Consider the following 14328-nt stretch of genomic DNA (forward strand, 5'->3'; position numbering starts at 1 on the left):
GCCCACTATCTTTTTGGTCTCACTATTCAACAAAGTTCATGCCTTCATTATGCTTCATTTGGCTGGAAGGGTTGCAACTGTCCAGCAAACATAGTATGTACTTCACCAGTGTCAAATGCTTTCAACTGCCTGACTCTTGCCTAGCTAGAGACCTTGGAAATGTCACTCTCCCATGTCACTTGTAACTAGTAATGCAGAAAGAGTAACAATGATCACTTACCAAGTACCAGGTAGGGAGCCAAGCCCTACAAATGCATCGCCTTATTCGAATCTTACAACAACCTTAAGAGAATGGTACTGCTTGGCACCATGGTACTGCTACAGGTACTGCTACAGGTCCCCAACCCCTTATCCGTAATTTTGAGATCTAAAACGCACTGAAAGCCAGTAGTTTTTCCTTAGTTTGTAACAAATTTATTTGGATAAAAACTGAATTGAATGCATATAAGGCTATGTATCATTTTTATTCCACTTATAAATTCCCATACTGCCTGCTGTGAAAAGACAAATGTGTCGGTTATGAGGCACTGCCTGAGACCTTGTTGGGGAAGTTATCTAACACATCTAATTACTATACAATATAATCTTTCTTAAAAATTCTGAATTTCAAAATACCTGATGTAAGAATTTCATCTCTTATCATGGATAAACAAGCTGAGACACAGAGAGGTTAAGTAACTTGTCCAAAGTCACGCAGCTAATATTTAGTAGACCCAGGTCTCAAACTCAGGCAATTTGTCTCTAGCTCCTAGACTCTTAACCTTTTAGTTAAACTTGCTCTGAGTGTCCAATAAATTCCAAAGGCTTCCAAAGACAGCTATAAGGTACTGTAAGTCTCACTTTATTATCCTTACTGCTTCATCTGAAGTAGGCTTCTCATCGTTTCTAAGACATATTCTCTGCTTTCCAATTTCTAAGTAATCTTTGCTCAGAATTCCCTTTCCTCCAATGCTGCTTTAATACTTCCTTCCCATCCCTCCATCCCTTCAGGTTCAAATTCAATGCCAAGTTCTTCAAGATAATGTTCTGGTTTCCCCCAACCACAAATGAGTTTACTATTTCACCGTTTATAGTACTCTGTATTTCTTTTTTTTCCAGCCTCTAGACAAATTCAACCTTATATAATAGCTATCTGTGAGCCTGTCTCCCAACTAAATTGTGCCCTCTTTCAGGGCTGGCAGGAACCATGTCCCATTCACCTTCATGTCCCATAGCACTAGACCAGTGCTATGGATATCATCATTGTTCCATAAATGTTGGCTGCAAGAATAAAAAGCTAACAATATTTTAATTAATGAGTTTTGTATTGATGTATATAGGTGATGTTTTAACACACAATGACAGACTTAATCTTTCCCTTTTTAAAACATTACCATCTTCAAATGGAATTTTCTGAAGAATTTTCTCTTGTTTCTCATGAGATTGAACTAACAAACAAAACAAAACAAAAAAGAGGGAGAGAAAAATAAACCATTTCTACTTATGAACATCTAGACTCTAATGCTGGCTCATCACCTTGAACTTTAGTTTCCACAAAGAAATTATCCTATTAGAAAAGTGAACATGGTATAACATCTTTAGAATCTTTCCATTCTGATGAATTTGGTTGGTAGAGGGAATTACTGAAGAGAGCATTTCATATTTAGATTCTATTCTGAGTATGTAAATTCTAAATGCTTTACTATTAAGAATTTATTTCTAATATCTTCCAGAGGTAGGGACTAAACAAGTGTTTTCTTTTGAAATGTCTATTTCTTATTTTATGTAAAGGATGGCTGCAGGTGGAATTATGAGCGGCTTCAAAATGGAATATTAATTTTAAAGAGGACCAGCTGATATAATTTGTACATGGAAAATTTGGCCTATTTCCATTTTTCTTGCAGTTTTTTCTTTTAGGTTAATAATGTATATATGCATATTATGTGCTTTGAACTGGCTTTCTAGCAATGGTAATGGATTCCTCTTATTCCATCCACATTTGTAAATGACTGGCTACGATTAGGCCATCAAAGTAAGTTAACTGTTCCATAAAGAAACCCACCCAACAGTTCTGATCTCAGCAGTCTCATGCTCCATTCAAACGATTTCATTCTATTATTTTTCTGATAAAATTTGGAAGTTAAATGAACTTAGTTAAACTATACCATTTGTGACATACATTTTAGCGTCTCTATGCTAAAATCAACTATTTTTTGTTGTTGTTGAAATGTATTTCATGGAAACCCCAAAAAATTTTATTCCTTTTAAAGGCAAAATCCCATGAAAACAAATTATTTAGGTATATTTACTATCTTACTTAGCATCTCTCATATTTGATCCGTCCACCTCCTCCTCTCTGACTCCACTTCTACTGCCTATAGGCTCTCATCATATCATGCTGAGCCACTGGAATATACCTTTAATTTGCTTCCCCTGCCTTGGATCTCTCTACCCTCTAAGTTGTCCTCCACTTAGATGCTAGAATGACTTTTCTAAAATGTGAAGCCATTAATGTTATTTTCTGGTTTAAATCTCCTCCCTGGCTTCCCATTGTCTCTGGGATGGTCAGCTGCATTGTGTGACATACCTTCTTTCCATGCTATGCTGCCTACCGCTCATCTAGCCCTATGCTCCTTATAATGAAACCGTGTACAGTTCATGCCAGGTTGCTTCATCCCTCCATGCCAGTGCCCATGCTGTTCTCTCTATCCAGAAAAGAAGAAACAGCAGCAAATCTCAACATTTAACTAGCTCTCTTGACATTTGTTGACTGGGGTTGGTTGGTGTGGAGCTTCTGGTAAACATTTAATCTCAACTCAAGAGGTCCAATCTCTGGCTTCCCTGGATTCAGGTTGTCATCAATATGGCAAATTCTGTTGGTCCCTACCTCATATGAAACCTCATCAGGATAACTTTCATTAGTGCTCGTAGGCCAGACATTTAATTAGAAGTGACTTTCAGAAGCCCACTAGAAGTAACAGATGCTACATACACTGCTCTTATCTAAAACTAACTGAGGTTTTAGTATTTAGCACAAGTAATTCTGAACTGCTCTACAGTAACAAATCACACTATCATAAAAATACTCAATTTTTTCATTCATTTAACAAGGTTTCACAATGTAGCTAGGTTTCTTTATCATTATTTGGGAAAATATTTCAGCAAAATTTTCCTATGCAAAATGTTAGCCAACAAAGAGGCATGTTTCACAGTAGAAAGAAATTGTCAAATTATGAATGAAGTTTCTTAAAAATGTTTAGAGTGTCTTTAATTTATGCTGTATATACCAAATAATAAGGCCAATCTTTTGAAAGAAATGATTTTTCTAAGTATATATTTATTTTTATTATTACCATCTAAACCTTATGAACTTTAAGCTTACAAGTCCAATATCCTAAAATGGGAAGATTTCAAATGTGTTCTATGCAAAATATAGCTTTCTATGAAAGTGTTCATTTTTGACTACTTTGTGATGTTTTATATCAAGGATAAACCACCAGCTGACGTTCAGAATGAAGATGTCTAGAGCTACAAAGGAATACCTGACATCATGAGATGCAATGTGGCTTCCTCTCCTTTCCATTCTACCATGTTTAGCAAAAATAAAACCTATAGGCATATTTCAAAAGCGAATAATTTTAAAGTCCTTTCAAGTCCCAATCATCCACAGTTTAATTTAATATGATTCTCAATGACTTGGCTTTACTGAAATGCTAATTTACTTTAAAAAAAAAAGCACTTTCCTTAATTTCTTCATCCTGGAAATATTTTTCCATTTAAAAAAGCCCAACCCCAAAACTATAACCCTTCAAATTAAATACTATTCCTTAGGGACTTTTCTTCTACAGAAAAGATTTTGACTATCACTTAATAAGCACACCCAACGCCTCAACCGTGAGCACCAAGACCTGTGACCTGGGCAGGGAATGCCTACTAGTAAGGGAACATGTCTTAAGCTACTTAATTTTCCAGGCCTTGCTGCTCAGTGCCTCTGGCAACTAGTGAGTGTTCAGTGAGAATATGTTCAATGAAGAATGAATGGAAATGTCCACAGTAGCAAGGGGAGGTAGTGAAATGAATCAGACTGTTGATACATACAATATCTTAAATTTACTCAGAAAAAAAAAAAGGAACAGACCAAAACAACCCTGCTTCCGACAATTATGTTACAGTCGTTTGGCCTTTACTTTCCAACCCCTAAAGCACTTTTAAAAATATTTAATGTATTAAGTCTCATTGCATCCTAAAGGGTAATAAACACAATTATCACTTAATCTACAAGTGGAAAAATCAAGTATAGCTAGAAAAAAGAGAGAGATCGAGAGACACACACAGAGAGACATATATCCTATAGGAAAAGAAATAAAATTTCACAATGAATTCAGCCTTCCACTCTAACATTCTAACTACCAGTACAGTTCATGGTTCAAGGTTTGAATCCCAAACTGGATTGCTGGAACTAGTCTGCCTAGGTTTGAATCCTGGGTTTGTTTTTATTAACTGTGTTATCTCACATATACCATGTGTCTGTTTCCCTCATCTGATTAATAGGGGTGATAACAGTACCTACTTCATAGGATTAATATAAGGATTAAATTAAATAATATATATGTAAAATGCTTAGAAAAGTATGTGACCCGTAAGTTCTATTTAAGTGTTTGCTAATAAATATTATTATTCTTTCCATTAAATCAGTGAAAATTAAATTTATTTTGGGGGGCAGGCATATTTTGGCAGTGGAATTATTTCTTGAAAACCAAATATTATGCAGAACTCCAATAAATAAACAGACAAAAGCAGTTGTGACTTAAAAATTTATCTCATACATTTAAATGTATGATGTAGTTTTAAGTTAATTGTGTTCATAATGAGGCTGTTTTGGTATAAAAATTTATAATTTGTAAGATGATAGTTACATACTTCAATTATCCTAAACCTCCATCTTACTTATTTCTGTATTTCATTTTTGTTGCACAGTGTTAAGAAAAGTTTGATTTAAGTAGTTTCAAAGGTGTTTTTTTTTTTTAAGCCTTCAATGAAATTGATCCAAGGGCTTGAAACAGGAATAGCAAGAATTTTTTTCCAAGTAGAATTATTAGAAATATTTAAAAACTGCTTACACGCCTTATAATAAATCAAGAAAAGAACAATATGGGCTAATAACATAAAGTCATGACGCAGCATGCTAGCCATTCACTTTTTCCTGCATAACTAACTGGTGTACAGTGAAGACAGGTGTCATTGACACTGCCTGGCATTTAACTGACTGCTGTGTATATGTGCCTGCAATAGTTAGCCCTGCCTTTGCAATTTTACATGTGTAGACAGGAACAGGGCTGAATTTGGATATGCAAAGCCACACCCTCCCTAATCAATGCCATGGGTACCAGACGTTCAAAGATAGTGTGGAGTGGTGGCAGAAGATTTCATGAGGTCTGAAAAAAAAAAAGTTAACAGAGCAACATAGTTATTTAAGTTGATAGTTCTCCAATGTGACTTTGGTATATAAGACATTTTAGTGTAATTTATTTTATTACAATTTTTAGACAGTTAAAATATTTATAAAATAAAATTTGAATCACATGTTTGTGGAACTCCGGAAGCATATTTGTAGAATAATTTAAAAACCACTGGACTAGGATTCTAATTCCACCTAGCATACAGACAGCTGAAAAGAATGTCACACTCACCCTAAAAAGAAGAAAAAGTAGAATAAAACATAAAAACATAACTTTACTTGAGTCCAGAGAGCTCAGGTAACAGGGTAAACAGCCAGCCTGAAATCCAAGAAGGGACAGGTTCCTCCAAGGCAATTTGGAACCTGTCCACTGGCTCACTTGTGGCAGAACACAGAGCAAGAGACACCCACCAGGAACTATAAGCAGTTAAGAAGTCAGCTAAATATTTAAGAAATTGCTAAAGGACAAGTATAGGCTAGAGTGAGAGTACAGGACTCTTGGGAGCTGCAATCACAAGGGCGTTCAAACCCACTCGCCACCAGGTGCTCATGAGAAAGATGGGGGAAGGGTGGGAAACCAGAGAAAATTTCTGAACAGGAGAGAACAAAACAGAAGAAAATGGTCAGATTTTTCCTCCAAATAATTAAAGACATAAAACAACAGGTCCGAGAAACCCAGAGAACCCTGAGTAGGATAAACAACAACAATTACAAAATCATATATTCAAACTACTGAAAATAAAAATAAAGAAGAGATCTTGGACTTCCCTGGTGGCGCAGTGGTTAAGAATCCGCCTGCCAGACACGGGTTCGAGCCCTGGTCCGGGAAGATCCCACATGCCGCAGAGCAACTAAGCCCGTGCGCCACAACTACGGAGCCCGCGTGCCACAACTACTGAAGCCCATGCGCCTAAAGCCCGTGCTCTGCAACAAGAGAAGCCACCCAGTGAGAAGCCCGCGAACCGCAATGAAGAGTAGCCCCCGCTCGCCGCAACTAGAGAAAGCCTGCGCGCAGCAACAAAGACCTAAGGCAGCCAAAAATAAAAATAAATAAATTAAAAAAAATAAATAAAAAATAAAAAAATAAAAATAAAGAAAAGATCTTGAAGGCAGCCAGAAAAAGAAAAGACTATATATGGAGAGGAACAAACATAAGGATTGTACCAAACTTCTTGTCACAAATTATGCAAGCCAGAAGACAATCAAGAGACATCTTTAAAGTGCTGAAAGAAAATCACTGGGCTAAGACTGTTCTCGGAGGCAAGCTTAGGTCCAGCAAGGGTCCTACTAGTAATCTGGCTGCAGTTCCCTTGAGGAGTTACTTTTCCCAAGTGTATGGTGTCTATATATTTGTCTTGGACATGGCTTAATAATTTACCTAAAACATCCAATAAACAGACAACACCACATTACCAGACAATTCTATTCTATATGTATGTTTTCTGTATGATTGTTGTTTAGTTATAAGCAGAAATGAGTAGTGTATGTAGGTCACAGTATCTTTTTACTCTCCTCAAATAGACTAACAACAGCACAAACTTATATAGCCTCACTATGTTCTACTTTGTAAGTGCTTTATACTTATTAAAAGAGACACTGTATTACTGTTTGCATACTAGCCCAAAGAAAATATGCACTAACGTATGCTGTTGATTTTTCTAACCTTTCTTTCTACAACTCACCGCATATTTGACTTCCACATCTGAGCAAGAATGTTACTTTTGGAATGACTTTCATACTCAAGATTGCTGAAATGTCTCTTTCCCTAGATTATACTATTCAAAATAGAACTTTCTTCCTCCTCCATGCCTCCTGGTATTGCAATCACTTTCTATCTGCTTACTCTATTTTTCTTTTTTCATAGCGCTTATTACTACATGACATATAACATTTTAAATATATTTGCCTGTTCATTGTCAGTCTCCTGTGCTAGAATGTACAACAGTAGGGACTTTGTTTCTCTTGGTCACTCACTGCTGTATCTCCAGCACTTAGAATAGTTCCTGGAACTAGATGGAATTCATTATGTATTTGTTGAATAGATGTGCAAATGAAGGGAGAATACATGAACAAATAAGCAAAATCCCTTTTGCCTAAGGAATCTGGTAAACTTGGGATGGGGAAGAGCAGAAGTAGGTAGAAGTTGAATCCCTGCTATGTGAAAGGGGCTTCACTGGCTTCATCTTAGATGTCCAGCACAGTCCTTGGAGTATTAGCAGACACTCAATAATATTAATTGTAATTACTGATTGTTGTTCTTATCTCATGAACTCATCTTAACAAAGCACGAGTGTGCTACCATTTTCTGGTTTTGCAAATTCAAAAAGGTCCAACAACACGCCCATGTTACAGAGTTAGGAAGTGGCAGTGCTAAATCCACCCAGGTGTGGCAGGCACCAGAGCCCATACCCACAGGTGGGAAAGAGAACACTGAAATGTTCATTGTCCATTTCCTTGAAGCTCACTTCATGCGCTCATTACTTCGTCTTGCTTCCTGAGGGGCTAAATTATGATCTTTTGTTGAATAAAATTGAATGAATTTTTATTATATGTCATAAAATAATGGGCTCTTTGCTCCAAATTTGGGGGTTTATTCTTGTTTCTAACTTGTTTGACCTGACACCGATAACTTTAAAGTCAACAAGGTAAAAAAATGGACTTTACTAAAGTTACCAAAAAAATTCAGTTTAATAAAGCCCTCTAAAAACTGCAGGTCCACACCATAATAAATCAACCTGCGCTTGAAAGTGCAAACTGTATATACTGGCACCTGATTCAGCTAAGATAAAAACGACAAGTCCTTCAGTGATAAATTGTCCTCTCCATATTATCCAATGGAAATATTCATATTGTCCAATACCTACAAGCCATTAGAAGGACTGAGTTTAACTTTCAAATTAAAAGGCCATTAAGATGGAGCACAGTCCCCCAATCTGTCTCTGAAAAATATTCACAGGACCTTCTTGGTCTTAAAGCTTGGGAGGAATATAGTACATTTTCAGATTCCTTTTGTCACAGAGCAATTCAGTCAGCTATTGGAACTGTATGTAGACTACAAGAAACTGTGGGATAAAATAAAATGAGAAAGTATGTAGGATCTCTTAAAAGTTATTTAACAATTATACATCATCAGTCAAGGAGAGCTAAACTTTGAGCTAATCTGCTCCCTACCTCCACCCCAGACCACAAAACCAGGCCTCAGAAAAGAGGTACTGAACATCGGACAGGATACCTGCATCACAAATCTCTGTCTCCCTCACTGCTACCAAAACTGGGAAAGATGTGTATTTAAAAAGAGGTTTAAGTATAAGTCCATTCATCTCTCATCAAGTGTGTAGTGTGTTCATTATCTCCCTTACCATGGTGGGGTTTTGCTTTTCAGTCTATTAGTTACCTACAGGATGCGAGTATGAATTCTATAAGGCCTGAGGGGAGATTCTGATAAGTTCCATATAATAAAGCAGATATTAGATGTCTACCAAGACCTGGCAATACAATTTAAAATGTGAAAGTAAGCAAGACAAAAAAGAATTTACATATGTATTTGTACTTATATATTTTAGATTTGTTTTTATGAATATATTATGGTTTAATATTTAGAAAGAGACTGAATTAGTAAGCATATTGAAATGGGATTTGCAGAATTAAGGCATTAAAGAAGACCAGTTTTTGAAATGTATAACTTTGCACACACATAAAAATGAGTGTCTACCCACTGACCTCTTATTAAAAAGGAATTCTCAAATGAGTATTTAAAATTTATTAACACACCCACTAATTCCTATAGAGACCACAGGAAGAGAGAGAGAGATAGAACATTTTAATTTCTTTCCTTTATGCTGTGTCTACATAATGCTCCTAAATTCTCATGAAATTCACTGAATTCTAACACAGATCTCAAAATCCAAACTTCAGCTTTATCTTTCGGGTGGCCTCGTTTTGCCCTTCAACTTTCTTAATAATTGTCATTCCATCCACTACTCCTATAGTTCTGCACCTAATTTTGTGAATAGATAAAAGGGAAGCGTTTAGTGGTCTCTGCCCCAAATTCTTTGGCCTGTTTCTGGCTCTCAGCTTTTATTGCCAAAGGCATGAAGATCAAAAGATGCTCTTTGCTGAAGTGTTTACTGCCTTGTAACATACCCTCTCACAACAAAGGAGTTCTTTATTTACATCTAACATGAAATAGTAAGTTCCAAAGTAAAAGGCCTGCATCAGACAGATGTAAGTGATAGAATTTTCTTGCCCCACACTCAAGAAAATTCACATAATTAACATTAACATCTAAATGTCCTCCAGAGCAAAAAATATCTCTTAGGTAGGGGATGCAGCTCTGGCTTTCTTATGGATTTCCTTGGCTTCACCCATACCTTCAATCTTCCCCAACAGGGTGGTGACATGGGCTCATTTCACTAGCACAGAAACGACTCGCGACTGCCCTGGAAACATGAACCATTATTTACACTGGAAAGAATGACTGGGAGCAGCTGTGCCCAGCAGCAGACAGCACTAGAGGCAGAAAATGGGGTTGTGTCTCCAATCTGTTATTTTTGTCATAACTAATGGAGGGGAATAAAATGGATTACCAGTGCTAAATCAAACTGGGAGGTTTCTGATGCTGCTGCAGGACATTGGCTTCTCACAGTTTATGATATCATCAGGCTTCTTGATGAATTTACAGTCTGGTAATCCTGCCTTGGCATGAGTTTTCCACATGCAAATCCCTGGAATATAAGTCAACTCAGCAAATGAACAGGACTAGGGAACTCCATTGGGTCAAGTTTATTTCAACCTCAGGGAAAGTTAAGACTGGTTGTCTTCCTATTCCTTACCACATTTTTTAAGCCAATTAAAAGACTTGTCTGAATGACATATTTTCCCATGCTTTGCATATTCATTGATGCTTATTATGTCTCTGCAATATTATTCTGTTCCTGTCAGAACCAGGTCCCTTCTCATTAATAACATTTGCACTGATTCACTTACTGCTTAGCTGGACTGTATTATCTATATTTTACCATTTTACCCATTTGTCCACTATATTCCTTGTTGGTGTGCTAGTTATATGCCTAATTCACAGTTTCCATCTTGTCTACATACACCTAGGCCAGGAACTAGGTCTACATAATTAAACTTGTACAAGACCTACCAAAAGAGTATACAGGTGGCTTTTTAGGATGACCAAAATTCAGTGACCCCAATGTGATTATTCATTCATTCATTCATGCTAGTGTAAAAAAAGGGAATAGTGTTGCTCATCATCCAGATATATGAAGGGTTGAATCTCAACCCACTGCGCCCTGAGGGAAATTCAGGTTGGAAAAAAACAGATTGAGGCATTCTGTGCTATGGTAAAAGGCCCTTAGTTAAGATGCATATCTCAGGAGGAATTTCAATGACCCAAGATTCTTGCATCTTCCCATAGAAAAGTACACAGAAAAGTACTAAAATCATTGACTTCAGATATCTGTTCTTTGTGATTAGCAGTAATCTGTCTCCTCCCCTATTTTGGGGGAGGAGTTCCTTAGAGCTATCTGAGAGGCTGTTTCCCAGGCTACAGTCCTCAGGAAGAACCTGAATAAAACTTAAACTCACAACTTTCACGTTGTATGTTTTTCTTTCAGTGGACACTAGGAAGCTACTCTACCCTCTCGTACGGGAATGATGCTGCAGGGAGAGGGCTGCTCTCAGCAGTTGGAGAGTTATTGGGTGCCCTAGACCTTACCTCAGACCTTTCAATGATTCCACAGGTAAGGCCCTGATGAAGGCACCTAGCCCAAAGCTACAGCCTACTCAGGTTCCTGTCCCTACACGCTGGTACTAACTTAGATCAAGGAGTGAACACAGGATAGATACTGACAGGGGAAGTGGCAATTTTGGAAGTGAGTCTCAGAGAGATCAGGGGATGATAACATATTTTCATTTGCATCTTCTGTGAGACCTGGTTCCTGACTCCCAGACCTGTATTTCTACCTGGATTCTAGAGACATCTCGTGCTCAACATACAGAAAAAGAGGATTCTTTACAAAGCGACTTCTTTTCTTGCATGGTGATCTTAGTTGCTGATTTCAACAACCGACACTCTCTTAGACACCAAAATCTGCCAATTCTTGCCATTAAATATCTTGTGAATACACCCTTCCCCTTCAGTCACATAGCTAGGACCATTGCCAAGCCCTATTCCTTCACATGGATAATTGTAGCAGCTTCCTAACTCATCTTCCTGCCTCTAGTCTTCCCCCCGCTTTAATTGCATCCTTACATTTATCTACAGTTGACCCTTGAACAACATGGGGGTTAGGGGAACCGACCCTCCCCATAGTCGAAAATTTGCACTTAACTGATAGTAGGCCCTTCGTATTTGCATTTCCTCCATGTCCACATTTCTACGACTGTGGATTTAACCAACTGCAGATCATGTAGTACTATAGCATTTACTACTGAAAAAAAAAAATCCATGAATAAGTGGACTGGTGCAGTTCAAATTGTGTTGTTCAAGGGTCACCTGTATAATTTGTTCATGGCATTTTGCTGCTTAAAATCTTTCCAATGGTTGGCTACAACATGGAGGATAATGTTTAAGTTCTTCAAAATGGTAAAAAGTCCTTCAAGACCCACCCCAGCTTCTGGCTTAACCTCTATCACTCTCTCTTAAAACTCTACCTCTCCCACTATCCTGACTGATGTCTCATATACAGAATGTCTTGTCATTTCCTGAATGAACTGTGTTCATTGCTTTTTCTCAAACTCTAGTGACCCTATACATAAAATGTCTAGAATTCCCTTCCTCGCTTGTCTACTAGTAAACTCCTGCAAGGAAACCAGGGACACATTAGGTTTCAGTTAGGCAAGGAGATAGAGAAAGTATTCTGACATTAAGAAGTCTGAGAGTGAAGGAGAACACAACAGAAAGGGTGGGGAAGCACAGAGCATGCTGGTATGAGACTTTGTGAATGACCAGAAAATCATGTTTGTTTCCTTTACGACATTTATCTCAGTTTATTATACACCTGAGAGGACTTTAGTCTCATACATCTCACACACTGTTAAGGCTTCAAGGGCAGTGGGGGAACAGTGGGCATTCCCTACTCAGAGATAGACTGCCAGCTCTGGGGCTAGACTGCCAAGGTCTGAAGCTGGACTCTACTACTTATTAGATGACCTTGGGCAAGTTACTTATTTTTCCTGTGGTTCTGCTAAATGTGTTTAGCTGCTAAATGGTAATCTACTTCAGAAGGTGGCTGTGAGAATGAATGAATTAATACATATACAGTATGAGGTTGAACAGTATAAAATTACCATTTTTATAGGTCAAAATGCTCAAATATCAGCAAGTGCATATGGTTCAACCAAACATTTAAAACAATGCCTAATGAATAGTACATACCCAAAAAGTGTTATTGTTTCTTCTCATAGATGCTTCTAAACCATTCGTTGAGGTTTATATCACCCAATGGTCTTTTTCTCATTGATGTCCTCTTACTAATCTCCAGGTTCCTTTAAAACAAGACTAGGCCACTTGGGTACAATTTTTAACACAACCCTTGTCCTATCACCATCCTGGATGACTTCAGTATCCATCTTGTCAACCTATCCAACTCTTCACCTTCTTCACCTCCAGGGTCACCCACATCAAGGTCATACCCTGGAATAAATCATCAAGTGGTGCTGCTTCCCATCCCATATCCAAAGATGATGACAATCTCCGATGTTTCCAGTTCTCTCCTGCCTGTGCTTTAACTATCTCTCTTCTTTAGTCCCAGGAGAAACATAGTTTCTTGACCCCTCTCCTGGCCTCACTGCTTTACCCAGCTGGTATACCATGGCTCATATCACCCTAACACTCTCTCACCAATAGCTTCAACTACATTGGATCTCTGTCCTTTTGCTTCACTTGTTTAACAAAACCTCAATACAGGATCAATTCAAAAATATACTTTCTATATTTCATGACCCAGCTATTTAAACACAGTTGGAGAAAATCAGCTTTCAGACTGATGCCACTATAAATCTGCAGCCCTCAATCTCTGAGCAATCTCTCACTCATCCTTGCTTAGCTTGCCTTTATTTTACTTAGCGACATTTCAAAACTGTCATTATGCTCAAGACTCCAACCAAAGCCACATCTCTCTCGGCAGATGACCTCATCTTCTACTTCAATGAGACAATTACACATACATTATCTTAGCATCCTCCCCTTCCTAGCTATCTCTGCACAAATTCTTACACTCTTCCTTCCTGTTCAGAAGATGATGCATCCCTACTCTGGTTCAAGGCTCTGCTCTCCACATATGGCCCCAATCTTCTTTCATCTCTCTGAGGATCTTGTTCCATCAATTATCCCCCCTTTTCCCTAAATATTCAACCTCTCACTGCCTATTTGCTTTTTCCCCTAAGCCCAGAAGCCAACTTAACTTTGGGCTTAATACGTTAATATTTTCCTCTTCTTGAACCCGGGTTGTCCTCTAGGAACTGTCCCCTTCCTTCTCTTCTAATCCAAGGGATTTAAAAGAGAGGTCTGTGCTCAGTATCTCAACTTTCTGACCCTTCCCATTTACCTTACAGCAAACCACAATCTGACTTCTGCCCTGGCCATTGCACTGAAAACTTCTTTCATGAGCCCACCAACGAACTCCATAATGCCATCCCGATGGACAAGGATCAAATCTCTATTTTCTCTGCTTTTTCTTTCCAGTCTCCCTCATGGGTTCCTCTTCTTTTGTTTGCCCTTGAATGTTTGTATTCCTCAAGGCTTCTCCAGTGGTACTCTGCTCATTCTACGTACTCTACTTGTACAATTTCATTAGCTCTTGATTTTAAATATCATTGATAAGGGGTGACTTCAAATCTGTATTTCTAGTCCAGATTCTCTTCCAATGTCTGCCACATTT

General features: G+C 37.9%; 2 protein-coding genes across 8 annotated transcripts in view; one reads left to right on the forward strand and one right to left on the reverse strand.

Moving 5' to 3' along the window:
- The window catches only part of CMSS1 (cms1 ribosomal small subunit homolog), a 380724-nt gene that overhangs the window by 196416 nt on the left and 169980 nt on the right, over window positions 1–14328 (reverse strand). The gene's annotated exons all lie outside the window — the stretch shown is intronic.
- The window catches only part of FILIP1L (filamin A interacting protein 1 like), a 304847-nt gene that overhangs the window by 131276 nt on the left and 159243 nt on the right, over window positions 1–14328 (forward strand). The window contains exon 2 of one of the 3 annotated variants that reach the window (XM_055085903.1): window positions 11062–11187. The exons of 1 other annotated variant lie outside the window; for it this stretch is intronic. The gene's annotated coding sequence lies outside the window, so the exon portion shown is untranslated. Of the gene's footprint in view, window positions 1–11061; window positions 11188–14328 lie in introns of those variants that run through there. One more of the 3 variants, XM_055085904.1, reaches the window with a different exon arrangement.

Source organism: Physeter macrocephalus, chromosome 1 (genome assembly GCF_002837175.3).
Source record: "Physeter macrocephalus isolate SW-GA chromosome 1, ASM283717v5, whole genome shotgun sequence".
Taxonomy (NCBI): Eukaryota; Metazoa; Chordata; class Mammalia; order Artiodactyla; family Physeteridae; genus Physeter; species Physeter macrocephalus.